At 35.3% G+C, this 17,897-nt stretch overlaps 1 protein-coding gene across 8 annotated transcripts in view; it reads left to right on the top strand.

The window, feature by feature from the left end:
• LOC106875251 (protein-tyrosine sulfotransferase 1) overlaps positions 1-17,897 on the top strand; it is a 476,119-nt gene that overhangs the window by 11,621 nt on the left and 446,601 nt on the right. The window lies entirely within an intron of this gene.

The raw sequence follows: 17,897 nt of genomic DNA, 5'->3' as shown, positions 1-17,897 counted from the left end.
AAAGAGACCGATAGAATGACTATTCTTTGACAAAAAAAAAAAAACCTTTCAAGGCAGTGCCCAGGATGGATGTAGTTTAATGATTGGAACAAATAAAGATAAAAGATAGTAAACTTTTTCCACTTGTTTTATTTTTAAAGTAACATGTATATCTATCTACTGGAAAATTCACATCACGATATATGCCTCTTGCCCCATCTTCTAGAAGACTTTGGCCACTTTTCTTGTGTATTAACAACCTTTTGAACATTGTACATATAACACAGTAAACAGACTGTTCTGAATCTAAGTGAAAGGTAAACAAGAAATTGTCAATAATTCACAGTATGTGTCGGCATGGTTGTGTGGTTAAGAAGCTCACTTTGCAGCCAAATAGTTTTGAGTTCAGTCCCACTATGTTGCACCTTTAGATTTGAATTATTTCTGTGGGGGGTTTTAGAACATAACACCCACAATAGACGAGGGATTACTGTATGTATATATATATATATATATATATATATATATATATATACACATATATATACTAAATCCCCAAAAATGAATAACACAAAAAAACAATGTGAGGACGTGGTTCACGTAAAGTATTAGCAGACGCTCAGGGCAGGCAAGAATGATGGTTTAAGGTTTCGAGCAGACGCTCTTCTTCAGAAACAGGAGACAGAGCAAAGTCCAATAGAAAAGGAAGATGGAGGAAAAAAAATCGCCAACAATTCACATGTGGTTATATATATATATATGTATATATGTATATATAATTATTCACTCCCTGTTAGTATACGCAGATTCTCTGCAGTATCATTTGTCGCGCACATGGTAATTTCTTGAAGGAAGGACAGTAGACTGGCTGGCCGAGGTGGATTCGGTTGTGCTTTCAGATCTGTGTCGATGTGGAATGTTACTCGTTCATGCTTGCACAGTTTGCTAGTATAGTCGAATTTACTGCTGGAATACCGTATTGGTGAAGGAAATTGAGTATCTATCACTCATAATCCAGAAACGCATCTACGGTTAATCTTCGGAATGGTTAGTTTTCATTGTTTTTTCTTCTTGTTTTTGCCTTTGTGAGTTACAAGTGATGCTATCTGTGGGAGTCTCAGCTTTTTTAGCTGCTATTTCTGAACTTCGGTATATGGTGAAGCAAATATTTGCTGATCCCTTAATTATGTTTATAAATATATATATATATATATATATATATATATATATATATATTATCTGCACATGCGTGTGTGTGTGTGTGTCTGTATATATATATATATATATATATATACAAAAATAATTTTATGTGCTTGTGTGTATGTATTATGTATCTCTATGTATGTATGTATGTATGTATAGAAGTATGAGTGTATGTGTTTGTGCCTCTTTGCTGTAAAATTGCATGATAGTTGTAAACAAGTGTCACTGTCATTCATGTGGTATCATTCTTTTCCAATCTTCCATGAAAACATGTCTGGTCATGAGGGGAAAAAAACTACCTTGCTTAGAAACAAGTGTTAGCAACAAGAAGTGTATCTTGCTGTAGAAAAATCTACCTCAAATTCTGTCTCACTAATGCAAGCATGGAAAAGATGATGATGAGGAGGGGGGAAAACAAATCCCTACCAAGTTCAATAAAATCTATTTTTATTACCATGTTGGAACTTATAGATTTTCCTGTTGCAATTGATCTTGCAAGTATTGTTATTCATATACAATCCTGTGACTTGTAGCATTACTCGTCAAGCTGAGTTAGACATTTTTTTATAAGTATCATTACACTCTTAAATAAAACGGTTCTTTTGATTGTTGTGTTATCAAATAAATAACCAGTTACTGAACTGAACAAGGTCAAAATAGACAAACAGGATGGGCAGCCACTTGAGCATTGAGAATACAGGAGTCAGTTACCATAAAAAAACAAACAAACAAACAAAAACATTGCCACTCCAAAATCGACTTGGAATTAGAATTTTACAACTTGTATACATAGGTGCAGGCATGCATGGCTGTGTGGTAAGAAAATTGCTTGCCAACCACATGATTTTAGGTTCAGTCCCACTGTATGACATTTTGGGCAAGTGTCTGTTACTATAGCCTTGGGCTGACCAAACCTTCTGAGTGGATTTGGTAGGGAAAACTGAAAGAATCATGTGTATTTATGTGTGTAATGTGTGTGTGTGTGTGTATGTGTTGTTGTGTCTGTCCTCCACTGCCACATGACAACTAATGTTGCTTTGCTTATATCCCCATAACTTAGTGGTTCAGCAAAATGGATTGACAGGAGAAGTACCAGACTTGTACTGGGATCAATTTGTTTGACTAAAATGTTTCAAGATAGTGTCTCAGTATGGCTACAGTCCAATGTCTGAAACAAATGAACGACACTTAGTGGAACTACAAATAGAGAACCTTTATGTGGAAGTTTAACCTGTTAGAAAAAGCAGCCAAACCTCACTCAAAGCACTTGCCTTACAATTTTAAATAGAATTGACTGAGGAGTAGATAACAACTTCATTGAGTTATTATAGTGAAAGAGAAATACACTTGTAGTTTAAATATATTAAATCGATAGAATATTGAGTTAGTCACCTGATGAATGTAATAGATGAAATGATTCTCATCAATATTTTGGTACGAGCTCATTACTCTCTTGCGTTTAAACTTCACAATATTCATTATCATTTTTGCTGTCCACTTTTCCATGCTTGCATATGAGTTGGATAGAATTTGTTGTAGATCTCTTCCAGCTGTATGCTTTTCCTGTTGCCCACCCTCACTTGTTTCTAAGTTAGGTATTATTTCTCCATGACCAGACCTGCCTCAGACAATTGAAAGTGAAAAACACTGCTTGCACAATGTAGGCACTCGCCTATGAATCACATGATGTCAAGACAAGGAGATAATAGTATGCATGCACACACACACACGACTTTGTTTCTGTCTACCAAATCTACTCACATGGCTTTGGTCAGCCTGGGGCTAAGTTACCACACAATAGGACTGAACCCAAGATCATGTGGTTAGGAAGCAAGATTCTTGCCACACAGCATCATATGATGCAATATTATTTACAGAGCAGGGATATTAGTATAGAAAGGTTTAATATTCTATACGGATAAGTGATATTAGTGTGATATTGTATAGTTTTCTGTACAGACCAGTGATATGTGATGTAGTGAATATTATATATAGAACAGTAATGTGATGAAGAAATTCTTCATTGACAGATGATATTCTCTTGAGACAGTGTTACCAACTAGTTTTTGAATAGTAATTTTTGTCATAAAATTGAAGTGTGTAGGTGGTGACAGTTATGGTAAGCAAAGTAACTGTGAAGTAAGTCATTTGATTTTCTGTTTTGATAATTACTGATGTCTATAAACCTGATCTATGAATATACAGAAAAAGAAAAAAAAATTCATTTATTTAAGGGTGAAAAGTTTACTTGATGTGAATAAATAAATGTGTGTGTGTGTGTATATAAGCTAGGTGCAGATGTGGCTGTGTGGTAAGAAGCTTGCTTCCCAACCACATGGTTCTGGGTTCAGTCACACTGTGTGCCACTTACTATAGTCTTGGGGCCAAACAAAGCTTTGTGAGTGGATTTGGTAGATAGAAACTGAAAGAAGCCTGTTATATGTATGTATGTATATATATATGTGTGTGTGTTCTTTGTCTTTTTGTTCACCAGCGTTGATGTATTTACATTCCTGTAACTTAGTCATTTGGCAAAAGATGGTCAACAGAATAAGTACTGGGCCGATTTGTTTGACTCAATATTCTTCAAGGCGGTGCCTCAGCATGGCCATAGGCTAATGACTGAAACAGGTAATATATATATATATATATACATATATGGAGAACAGCTTTTATTCAATTAATAAAACCAATTTACATATTTCTTTTGCATTCTCTTTTATTATGTTTTTATAATTGTAATTTTCCTTTTAATCATACCTTTCCATTTTAAAACCCATAAAAAATGATTTTTGAGTGGTTTTGTGGGGCTAGAACAGATTAATTATATTTTAATTAATTTCAATGGGGAAATTTGATTTGCAGAATCATAAAACGAGTTCAGTTATGGAATGAATCAAACTCGTACTGTAAGATATCACTTGTGAAGACCTGTTGAGGCAAGTGAAATTGAAATCGAAAATTGAACCAAATTTGTTGACTGGCACCCATGCCAACCTTCCTTCATTGGACACTAAACTCAGCTTGCGAAGACCTTTTGGGGCAAGTGAGATCGAAACTGGACCAAATTCGATGACTGGCACCCGTGCCAGTGGAGCGCTAATAGTACCATCCTAGTGGGATCACTGCCAGAGCTTCTGTCTTGCTTCCGTGCCGGTGGCACCTAAAAAGCACCATTTGAGTGCGATCGTTTCCAGCTTCACCTTACTGGCACTTGTGCCGGTGGCATGTGAACAAAACATTGGACTGACTCCTGTGCAGGTGGCACATAAAAAAACACCATTTGAGCGTGGCCTTTGCCAGTACTGCTGGAGGCACGTAAAAAGCACCCACTACACTCTCGGAGTGGTTGGCATTAGGAAGGGCATCCAGCTGTAGAAACTCTGCCAGATCAGATTGGAGTCTGGTGTAGGCATTTGGTTCGCCAGTCCCCAGTCAAGTCGTCCAACCCATGCTAGCATGGAAAGTGGATGATAAAAGATGATGATGATATATATATATATATATATATACATATATATATAGCTGTGTCTCAGAGTTATTATGCCAATATAATTAACACGCACATACACACACGATTTCACATCAGGAATCTTGCAACACAAATTCATAAACGTGTGTGTGTATATATATATATATATATATATATATATATACATACGTGTGTGTGTGTGTGTGTGTGTGTACGTACAATTCAGATGCTAATAATTCTGGTTCATTGCAGATATAATTGTTTTCGTGTAATAATGTTGTTCAAATGTAAAGAATCCTTAGAGTTTGTTTAACTTTTTCATTATTGTTATCTTCCGATGTCCACGTCCCATACTGGTAAGAGCTAAAGAGGTTGCCATGGCTGGAGTCATCACATATTTGTGAGGTAGCTCACCTTGGTGGTTTGGAAGACTGCAGCTCACTTACATTTCATTTTTGGCTTGGTTTCTGTGGCTAGATGTCCTTCCTAACATAAATCACTTTATGGAGGTGCATTTTTCATGGCACTAGCATTAGAAAGGTAGCCATGTTTTTGACATGATTAAAGACTTCTTTAATTTGCATGTCTCTTCTTGCTCATCAGCCCATTTACTGATGAGGAATGAGTGTTGCGGGGTAATGTGAGATACATATGTATATTCAAGACATGACTAAGAGAAAAGGGTGATGGCAGAAGCAATGTGACTCAGAAGATAGTGATGACAGAGACTTGGGATATGTGGGGGAATAGATGAGCAAAAGTACAATGACAATGAAAAATGAAGTGTGCATGGTATAATTTGGTCCATTGTAGCCACTTACATGTAAGTTTGAGATGGGCCAGAGATGTCAAGTTATCAGAGTGGTGGCAAAAGGAATGGGAAGTTGTGTCCTGTACTAGTGAACGGCACAAATTTTGAAGGGAAACTAGTTTACAATTAACACTATAATAACTGTTGTTAATAATTATTAAGACCATAGTGTCAGTTTTGAGGTTTGAATTTCTGTCCTTTTGGTGATTAGTTATGCAAGCCATTCACCTTAGAATTTTCCTGTTATTATTAAAGAAACTAAAAATAAATCAAGTCCAGACATCATTTCTATTCTTTTATGCTTCTCAATAAGTACATGCTGATAGTTTCTTATGCTACTCAAAACTCATTATTTTGCTCTTTTATAGTCCATCTTATGAAACTCTAACGTTTTCCAGTAACAGATGTCTAAATTTTTAATCAGAAATTTTTCTCTTTTGCTTATTTCAGTTTTTTTTTCTTTTTTATAGAATTCTAAAGAAACATTTCTATTAATTGCATTGATTAATAACATGTACTCCAGCAACATTGCTTGTAGAATTATAGTTTCTATGCCATTATTTTATGTTCAGAAATTCTTTCAACTATTTTGAACTTGTCTTTAATCTATAAGCTATGTACTGTTTTATTTCCTTGTATAACTTTGATTTTTACATGAGGTTTTAACTAGTACTGTTTTGGTGTTGCAAGGAAATAAACATAGGATTAATCTTGATTTCCAATTGAGTTTTTATTTCACACTTCAATCAAATTTTGTAAAGTGTGGTTAACATGCAAAAAGTTTTCCAGTTAAGACACATTTTCTTAGCCACTAAACTTTAAATTTGTTTCCAAACTGATATTTCAAATTATATACCCTGGATAAATAAAAATGATTAATTTCTTGTTGAATCAGAAACACACGATTAAATTTGTTTGCAAAACTGAGAATGAAGAAAATAATTTTGTAATAAATAAGGTTATACCCAATGCTAAATGAATGTTGGTTGATTAAACTAGCTTATCAAACATTCTTTAAGCTTTAACATTTAATAGAGAAAAACTAATACTTAGATTGTAAACTGAAGGATTTCGTGGTTTTGAATTTCAGTCATATCACTAACTTAGCTTAATATCATTCTAGTGCCTGTAAAATAAACTCCAGTGACATAGTTGGACAAATGAATTTAAGAAAGCTAAATCACAACTGCAATTGTTACATTTGTGTAGTAGAAAGCTTCTGTCAACTTGTACAAGTTGAAGTATTGTATTTCAGTTGACTGACTTTTCTACCATTCATAGGATATCTGCGTTTTGTGAATTTCCTATCTCTCAGTATTCATTGTTGGTTTCATTTACATGCAAGTCATTAATAAAACTGGATAAGCCAATAAAATAAGCATTTAATTTTATTTTGTTATTTGTATTCATTTCATGAGGATGTTTAAGTTGTTCTCATTGGACACTATGGTACTACTCTAGGATGTCGTGTATGTAACAAAATTTATTGGGAGAATGTATTCTTGAAGAGTGTTAAAATATCCTTGAAAGAGTGATCTCATGATTTCTTTGACGGATCTGATTAAAAAAAAAAGTGAACTTTTTCTAATATGGAAAAGATATGAATATACATGTAAAAATTATGTAGTAAACATATTTTGGCTTTTAATTTCCCTTTAATGATTAAATAAATGAATTTTGATGAAAAAATGCAACTGCTGTTGATATGTTTTACTATTTATTGAAGAAATAAGCAAATGAAATTGTTATGACTCAATTGGAGAATGCTGGCCTGATTATGTGAGCTATTTAACAAAAAGCAACAGAACAGAGAAGTGGGTGGAGAGGACTCTAAATGAAGGACTAGAATCTAAGTTCATACCAGGACACAGATGTTCTAAACTTGTAATATATTTTATAAACACTCGGTATTCCAAAGAGTATTGCTTGGAATCTTGTATGGTAGCTTTGTTAAATACTGGTGTAAATTTAGATGAGTCTTCCCTTTTCACAAAAATTAAATTTTGTGTTCATATTAAAAATTATATCCTAAAAATAATCTCCTAACATCAGTTTTCATTAGTATAATGATGACATTATACATGTGGAGGCGCAATGGCCCAGTGGTTAGGGCAGTGGACTCGCGGTCATAGGATTGCGGTTTCGATTCCCAGACCGGACGTTGTGAGTGTTTATTGAGCAAAAACACCTAAAGCTCCACGAGGCTCTAGTAGGGGATGGTGGCGAACCCTGCTGTACTCTTTCACCACAACTTTCTCTCACTCTTACTTTCTGTTTCTGTTGTGCCTGTAATTCAAAGGGTCAGCCTTGTCACACTGTGTCACGCTGAATATCCCCGAGAACTACGCTAAGGGTACACGTGTCTGTGGAGTGCTCAGCCACTTGCACATTAATTTCACGAGCAGGCTGTTCCGTTTATCGGATCAACTGGAACCCTCGACGTCATAAGTGACGGAGTAATGATGACATATGGCAGCCTTGTGGTCCCTTCATTCTCTTTCTTTAATGAAATTCAGTTGCTGCATTTACTCTGCTTTTAACTGTTGAAATGAAAATTCATCCATGGTAGGATTGATAGAAACTTGTAGCATTTAGTTGAGTTCTGATTTCATATTCTACCAGGTTTGACTTGGTTTTTCATGCTCTAGGTTCAAGAAAATATCAGTAAAGATACTGGGGTAGATTTAGTTGATGTTTTTTTTCTTCCTCCTTGTAAAAATTGATAGTTTTGTATTTATGTTAGAAGTTTTACATAATGCTCCCTGTTCCAAAAGAAAACTCCAGTTATCAGTTTTTGCTAGCATAATGATGACTCCCTTTTTTAATCTGTGCAATTTAATATGCAGAAGTTTGTATGTTAGTGTCTATCTAATTGTCTTCATTCCAGATAATTTCATTAGCCATTAAATTTTTCATTTTCATCTAATCATTCATGCGATCTTATCCTTGATACTATCTACAATCAGCTAATTAATTAATTGAAACCCTTTGGGCAGCATAATTGATTATATAGTCAAATAATAAAAAAAAGTTTATATCCTTATTTAAACCAACTTGCAGTGAAAGTTCTTTTACAAAATCAGATCACTACTACCAGAGTTGGAAAAAAGAAAAGACTTCCAAAATTGAATATATTATATACAACTCAAACTGAAAGCATTGTGCATTACAACATGGACTGAAGCATTTTGCATAAAATGGACTGGGGGCATTCAGGCTATTTCACCAGGTTGAGGATACCTTTGTCCCCCTGGCCCACCAGTCTTGGAGGCCTAGTTAAGTGTCATGGGCACCACCTTCTCCCTTGATTAAAAAAAAAAAAAATAAATGTATAGCAAATTCAGAATAAACATTGGCACCTTTTATCTTTTTAATTTTATTTCTGTTCTTCATAATCTCATTAATTGGAGGCGCAATGGCCTAGTGATTAGGGCAGTGGACTCGCGGTTTCGATTCCCAGACAGGGCGTTGTGAGTGTTTATTGAGTGAAAACACTTAAAGCTCCACGAGGCTCTGGCAGGGGATGGTGGCGAACCCTGCTGTACTCTTCCACCACAACTTTCTCTCACTCTTTCTTCCTGTTTCTGTTGTGCCTGTAATTCAAAGGGTCAGCCTTGTCACACTGTGTCATGCTGAATCTCCCCCCCCCCCCCGAGAACTACGTTAAGGGTACATGTGTCTGTGGAGTGCTCAGCCACTTGCACGTTAATTTCACGAGCAGGCTGTTCCGTTGATTGGATCGACTGAAACTCTCGACATCGTAAGCGACGGAGTGCCAACAACAATCTCATTAATTATTGAGGATTAAGATCCTTATCCTTTTCTTCTGCATGACCTCTAATGTAATTCAATTGTCCACTAAAGTGTAGCCAATAAGTCTGTTAATCCTGACTCCTGTGAATTTAAAGGTAAAATGTCTACAATAATTTAGATATCAGTAAAGTAAGGGTTTAATTTAATAAACTTCTAATAATTTTATTGTTTAGAAAACTCTAGTATGTGCAGTGAAACCCAAGGTCACTTGGGGAAAGGTTTACCAGAACATGCACAAACTGGCTGACACTTGATTTAAAGATCTCCTAGTTGTTGATCTCATCTTGGCCAGTGTAGAGATGATGTTGAGGAGTCACAGCAGGGCTGGTACTTGGAGCAGGGCTGGTGCTTAGTGGCAGGCCCTGCTCATAACTTCAGTTCCTCTGTAGACTTGGCAGTCAGGGACAAATGACCTCCAGCAGAGGTGATGATGATGCCGTCAATCACCTTCTGGGTGTAGCCATCCAGACGGTGCCAAGTCCAGTGATGGATATGTTTGCAAGAGAAATAGGTGTTAGCAATATAGAGGTTGTTGTAGCGGCATAGGAGCAGCAGGCAATTGTTGTTGTCATTGGTGGGTGGATTGGCAAAGGTTGTGCCAATGGGCTGTGTCTCATTTGATGCAGCAGCAGTAGGTTGGAAGAAGCCCTGTGCCCAGCCCTGCACCAGATGGCTAGACGGAATTAAGGAAGATCTCCAGAGATTGATGTGATCTTGGCAGATGCTGGAAGGCTGGCATGGGACCACTAGCGATTGAGAGCACGGGTGGATCTGGTTGACTCTATATAGTCAATGAGGCCTCTGGGACCACTAACCTGGGATGACCCCAGTCCCATCAAGCAAGAGTATGAAACAAGCAGCAGCAGTTTAGAAAATTTGAGTTTTACTTTTGTTGGCTTATTCAGAGTTGCAAGACCTGTAACCCTAACCCACCGTTTATCATTTTTACTCGTTTCAGTCATTGGACTGTGACCATGCTGGGGCACTAACTCTGCCTTGTCATATTCAATAAAATTAAGATGGTTTTGAATTCATAAAATTTGCCTGAGTTAGTTCTCTTTTCAGTTTAGTGTTCTTTCCATGACTTTGTTTCTTCATAAATAATTCTTTTTTTTTTTTTTTGATATTGCATATTTTCACATGTGTGGAGGCGCAATGGCCCAGTGGTTAGGGCAGTGGACTCGCGGTCGGAAGATCGCGGTTTCGATTCCTGGACTGGGCGTTGTGTATGTGTTTATTGAGCAAATACACCTAAAAAGCTCTATGAAGCTCCGGCAGAGGGTGGTAACGACCCCTGATGTACTCTTTCGCCCCCAACTTTCTCTCACTCTTTCTTCCTGTTTCTTGAGTAGCGCTGCGATGGACTGGCGTCCTGTCCAGCTGGGGGGAACACATACGCCATAGAAACTGGGAAACCGGGCCCATGAACCTGGCTAGGCTTTAAAAGGGTGCATAAGATAAGATATTTTCACATGCACAAAAGGAATTACTCAAATTCCATAAAAAAAAATTTTCTGTTTCAGAGCTTAAACTCTGGATATTTATTTATTCTTGTTTATCATTGAATTACAGTGTTATGCAAAATCATATTAACCCTTTTGGACCCGTTTTCATGTAACTCCATGATTTGTAGTTTAACCGAAAGAAGTATACTACCTTCATCCCACCCTTAGTATGATAGATTTCAATATTTATTGTAAAAAGAATTCTTTGAGAAAGGTTTGTTAGAAATGTTATGACGTTATAAGGTGTAAAATTACATTAATCTTTACTCCGTGATTAATGGGGTTTTTTATTGACGATATATGCAAAGAATCAGGAAAGCATATATAATTTATTGTAAAACTAAACCTTGCTTAATTCAAAATAGTAATTAGAAAATGAAAATTGCTTACCACTTAAACCAAATCACCTATTAATTACCAAAATTGTTTTTATGCAAATGATGGATTAACATAATCAAAAGTTATGCCAATGTTGTTATTATGTTGTTTATTCTATCAGTTAAGTGCCAAGAACTACTTCATCATGAAGAAATATACTGGAGAATATATATATATATATATATATATATATATATATATAATCACATACGTATGTACACACACATACGTGTATATATATGTGTGTGTGTGTGTATATATATATATATATATCACATACGTATGTACACACACACACGTGTATATATATGTGTGTGTGTGTGTATATATATATATATATATATATATATATATATATATGCACACACACATGTATACACACACACACATCTACATTATCTTTACATTCTTCTATTTTTATCGTTTTTGTGATTTAGATGAACTTTCTTCCACAGTAGATTGCAATAAATAGAAGTAAATAACATAAACAATAAAAATCAAGGCAGAAGAATGATTTAAAGTGTTGGATTTCTATTGAGATCATTTTGCAGATATTGTATTTTGCTCTGTGATAACTTTATATTAATTTGTTATTGGGATGTTCAGTTGTTAAAGAAGTATATGTTGTTGTGATATCGTAGTCCTAGGTCAGCCCTGATGAATTAGATAGACTTTATGATCAGAGTTCATTCCAGACATGACCATACGATCTGAAGTAACAAAGAACTCAGAACAACTTACTCAATATGTCTTTTTATGAGATGGTAGTGTGTAGTTTAAATAATATTTGACTATTAATTCTAGCAGGATGAACTACCACATAATGGCCTCCTTTCAAAGAGCTAGTTGTTGCAGGTTGTGATTTGAGGGAGATTTAGCTGCTATTTCTAAAAGACCAAGCAACCAAGTTCTATCAAATGGCTAGGTTGCTGTAAAGTGTAATTTGAAGATTTTTCCATTTCTTTGCTAACAAGCAAGGAAACTTTCACGTAGTCTAGTTGTGGGCAACAGAATATACAATTTTTAAAGAAAATTTTGTCAGTAAACTTTTGAAAATTTGTTTTGTCAAATTCTTCAGATATAGAATCATAAAACTCACACCAGAGTGTACTCCTGTTCCTGCTTCTTTATATCACTGATCATCTCTGACAGGCATAGATGTGTGGTAAAAAGCTTGCTTCCCAACCACATAGTTCTGGTTTCAATCCCACTGCATGGCACTTTGGGTAAGTGGCTTCTGCTATTGCTTCAGGCAATAGTAGAAGACACTTGCCCAAAGCCTTGTGAGTGGATTTGGTTGACAGAAACTGAAAGAAGCCTGTCACACAGATGTGTATACGTCTGTGTGTATGTGTCTTTGTGTACATGTTTGTTCCCAGTCACTGCTTGACAACTGGTTTTGGTTTGTTTACGTCCCTATAACCTAGCAGTTCAGCAATAGAGATTGATAGAATAAATATCAAGCTTCAAAAAAAAAAAAAAAAAGTATTGGGATTGTTCTGCTAAACCCTTCAAGTTGGTGCCTCAGGATGACTTCAGTTTGGTGTCTGAAAGAAGTAAAAGATAAAAGATATAATTTATTGTAAATTATGTGAAGGCGCATAGCCTAGTGGTTAGGGTGTTGGATACATGATTCTAAAGTTGTGAGTTCATTTCCAGGGTCCGATGATGTGAGGTATCCCTGAGTAAAGCACTTCATTTCATGTTGCTCCAGTATACTTGACTGAAAGTGAGTGTCGATCCAGTGCTGGCTCAGATCTCTCTCTCTCTCTCCTTCATGTTCTGCTAGGTCAAAGTGTGAGAAAGCCAAGAGGGTGTATGCCTCTGTTTGTGATTATACAGGCACCTGGAGCAATTAGCAAGAGCATGGTACTTGTTACCAAGTCATACTTGCTTGTGAGTGATGGCTGTGAGATTTTTTTTTTAATAACTAATATGTGTCTAGTATATTGAAAGCTAAAGTGATATATGTTGATTATCAAAACAAAGAATGATAAAGAAAACTACAATGAAGCCACTTTGAAGCTGATATTCGAGATATAAATTTTTTTTTCAACACAGTATTTATTACAGTGAAATTTGGAAATTTGCCAGAACCATCTCAACAGATCTTGGTAAACTTTGAATAACATGAAAAGATTCTTGACAAAAACTCAGTTATTTATTCTCCTTGCAAGCCTATTTTTCTCTGCCAACTAAATTTCTATTGTTACATTTTAATTGAGACACATGTGTGTGTATGCACACACACACATGCACATGTATGCACACATGTACAGACAATCCCAAGGCTATAAATATTAAGAAGAAAAGAACAAGTAATTTTGTTTGTATAAGAAATGGAGAAGAGAAGTAGGGTGGTGTTAATGTGGTAGCAGATGGTGATGAAAGTATTTGGATAGACCAATTGATCAGCTGGGGAAATGATTGATCAAACCATTGATTAGTTAGCTAGCTGATTGTTGATGATGATAATAATCCTTATTTTGGCACAAGGCCAGCAATTTTGAAGGGTGGGTGAGTTGATTAGATCAGCAACCTCCACCAGTACTCAACTGGTACTTAGTTTGCCTGTCATCCTTTTGGGATTGATAAAGTAGATTTCAGTAGCATTTGAACTCTGAATATAAAGTCAGAAGAAATGCCACTAAGCATTTTGTCCAGTGTCTGAACAGTTCTGCCAGCTTGCTGCCTTAGTAGTAGTAGTAGTAGTAGTAGTAGTAGCAGTAATCCTTTCTTCCTTAGGCACAAGGCCTGGAGTTTTGTGGGAGTGGACTAGTCGATTACATCAAACCCAGTGTTCAACTGGTACTTATTTTATTGACCCTGAAAGGATTTAAGGCAAAGTTGACCTCAGCAGAATTTGAACTCAGAATGTAAAGATAGACGAAATGCTGTTATGCATTTCGCCCAGCATGCTAACCATTCTGCCAGCTCACTGCCTTAATAGTAGCAATAATAATGATCATTTCAAATTTTTGTCACAAGGGCAGCTTGGGGGAGGGGATTAAGTCGATTACATCAACCTCAGTGTTTTACTGGTACTTAATTTATTGACCCCAAAAGGATGAAAAGTGAAATAACCTCACCAGAATTTGAACTCTCAATTCTCATGCATCCTTATTTTTCCAACCATTATATACATGAATTACCATTGAACTTCAAAAGCTCAAAGAAAATATAATGTATTGGTATATTTATTTTTTTATATATTATATTTTTTTTATATATTATTTTCTTCATTTTGTACTTCTTTGTAAAGAACATTTTCATTCTCCTTCTTCTTGAAAATTTGCTTCGCAATGAAAGCCGGTTAGAAATCTTTATTAAAATATGCTTCCAGTTTAGCATTCTGCCTTATTTTTCACTTTCCTATATATATATATATATATATATATATATATATATATATATATTTATGCTTGTGTGTCTTTGTGAATGTACTTGTCCCTTTCCACCACTTGACAGTCAGTGTTGGTTTGTTTATGTTCCCATAGCACTGATTTGATAAATTTCAGACTCTAAAAAAAAAAAAATCTGTTCTTGGGTCTATATGTTTGACTAAGATCTTTCAAAGTAGTGCCCCAGCATGGCCACAGACCAATGACTAAAAAAAAAACGTTTGTTACCTTTAATGGATACAGTTATAAAACTGTAGCAGCGCTGTGGCACTCTCTTTGAAGCTTTTAATCTTTATTTTGATCTTAAGACTTAATTCAGTTTGGGTTGTGTATTTTTGTCTCATTTTCTTCTTTTGTCATTAATTTCATAGAGAGGTAATTTCACACACACACACACACACACACACACACACACACACACACACACGCACACGCACACGCACACGCACACGCACACGCACACGCACACGCACACGCACACACACACACACACACACACACACGTATGCCTGCGGGTGCCTGTGCATTTTTATCTCTTTATGTCAAATACAAGGGCTTCTGCATAATTTCCGGTTAGAAAATTTCAACCCACAAGCTTATTGGTCAGCTGTAGGTTATGGATAGACCAACAATGTGTGAGTGAGATGTGGTTGAGTAATAAATTTCCTAATTATGCTGCTATAGTGCGTGCTTGCGTGCGTGTGCGTGCGTGCGTTCTTTTATTCTTTTACTTGTTTCAGTCATTTGGTTGCAGCCATGCTGGAGCACTGCCTTGAATGGTTCTAGTTGAACAGGACTTATTTCTTAAACCTAGTGCTTATTTTATCAATCTCTTTTGCTGAACTGGTTAGTTATGGGAGCCATGGACACACTGACACCAGTTGTCAACTAATGATGGGGGGACAAATTCAGACACACACACACACACAGATACACACATAGATACATACATATGCATGACAGGCTTCTTTCAGTTTCTGTCTACCAAATCCACTCACAAGGCTTTGGGCAGCCAAAGACTATAGTAGAAGATTCCTGCCCAAGATGCCATGCAGTGTGCCTGAACCTATGTGGTTGGGATGCAAGCTTCTTATCACACACACACACACACACACGTATTTGTGTAAATGTGCTGTAAATTTATGTATGCATATAATATTTATTGACAACTTTTTTTATTATTGATACTGTTATTTTTGTTTACTTATGTTTTTTTCTTTATATATTTGACAGTTTACAATATTTTAATGTAAAATTCTGTACTATATTTTGGTTGTCATATATCAGGTGTGTTTTTTTTTTTTTTTTTTAAATTCCCATTGCTGCAGCAGTTAAATCTTTTACTTGTTTCAGTCATGAAACAGTGGCCATGCTGGAACACCACTTTGAATGATTTTTGTCAAACAGATCAGCCTCGCTACTTATTTTATTATTTTTTTCATGAAGCCAAGTACTTATTCTATCAGTCTATTTTGCCAAACTGCTAAGTTATAGTGATGTAAACTCACCAACACAAGATGTTAAGCAGTACTGGGGGACAAAGACATACATGCACGCGTGCACACACACACACACACACACACACATAAATGGACTTTTTTAGTTTCCATCTACTAAAACCACTCACAAGGCTTTGGTTGGCTTGAGGCTGCCGTAGAAAACACTTGCTCAAGATACCACTCAGTGGGACTGGACTCTGAACCATGTGGTTGGGAAGCAAGCTTCTTACCACACAGCCACACCTGCACCTAAAACCCATGCTAGTACCGGATTCCTTTTATCTTTGTATTCGTTGTAATAAGAAAAATACTGTTTCGCTTTTGGTTTAAAGGCTGAAATTTTTAGCATCTTTAGAGGTTTTCTTCTTTGCATGTCCTTTTTCCTGAAATAACCCAAAAATTCTAAACAATGCTTTTAGAATTACTAAAATAACATGAATATGGATTATGAAATATATCCAAAAGATGAGAATGAGGGTTTTATATCAATAAACAATGCAAGTACAGAGGATAAAATGTAAGAAGGTACTTTGTAAGGCCTGAAATTTTGGGTGAAGGGGGATAGTTGATTACACTGATCCCTCCTCATTACTTGAATGGTATTTATTTTATCGAGTCTGGAAGGATGAAAGGCAAAATTGCCCCTTGACAGAATTTGAACTCAGAACGTAAAGATGGACAAAATACTGTTAAACATTTTACCTGGTGTGCTAACGATTCTGCCAGCTCACTGCTTTATTTATATAAGTGATACTGAAAAATTTCCTCAGAGTGCCTTCTGCATGAAGAACATGTTAAGAGTAGGTTAATATAGTATTGTGAACACTGATGATTTTCTTCTCATTACAGGTTTAATTTAAGTTGGCTACAAAATATTTTTGGCTTACTACATTAAACATATATTTTTACTTAGCTATTTATATCTCTCAGGTTTTTTACAGAATAATTTTCTGCCTTTCATTAGTTCAATTTATTTTATTTATTTTTGTATTAATGGTTTCATTGAAGCATTATTTTCCAATATTCTAGCAATAACCATTAGATATGAAGTAGATGAGCTAGCAGATAAACTTCACAAAATCAGTGTTTTATGTTATACATTTTAATCTCTTTTTATCTATTTATTCCAAGTAAAAATTCATAAACCTGATAATGTTGGCATTATTTTGTTTTTAGTTACTCGAAAGGCAGATTTAACAAGCAAAAATTCCATATTAAATACATTGTATTTTTAAATGGAAAGAAAATATATATAAACAAGAAGCTATTTTTGAAACATATTCTATTTAGCAATAAAAATAGCATTCATTAAAAGTTTTGATTCTTACGTTTTCTACTTATTATAAAACATGTGAACTAAAATGTAACAAAAATGGATAAACAAAACATTCCTTAAGAACAATTTGTCAAACTTTAAATTCTATTTTAACAGTTCATTGAAGATTTGTGTTTTAAATCTTTCCCTATCTTTTATTGCCAAGAGCATTGAACAACTGGTTACAAGTTGTTTTGTTTAACTTTTCTGCATCATTAATTATTGTGATGGAAGCAAATTTTCTCAAAATTGTTGATCAATATTTTATATAGAACGTTGTATGTGAATCTGAAGGGACTGGTGTATTTGGTGTATGTTTAAATGTATGCATGTTTAGGCATTGTATGCTGCAGGAGGATAAAAATATTTTTCTTGGTTGATAAAATTCTATCTTATCATATTTGATTGTCTTTTATCACATTTCCCATTGTATAGATGTGCTATTGAGAAAATGAACTTACATTGCAGTTAATTGATTCATATTGATACTACATTTCCACACAATCAGAATACTTTATGTT

Source organism: Octopus bimaculoides, chromosome 6 (assembly GCF_046866305.1).
Source record: "Octopus bimaculoides isolate indiv1 chromosome 6, ASM4686630v1, whole genome shotgun sequence".
Lineage (NCBI taxonomy): Eukaryota > Metazoa > Mollusca > Cephalopoda > Octopoda > Octopodidae > Octopus > Octopus bimaculoides.
This window is presented reverse-complemented; position numbering and strand designations above follow the sequence as displayed.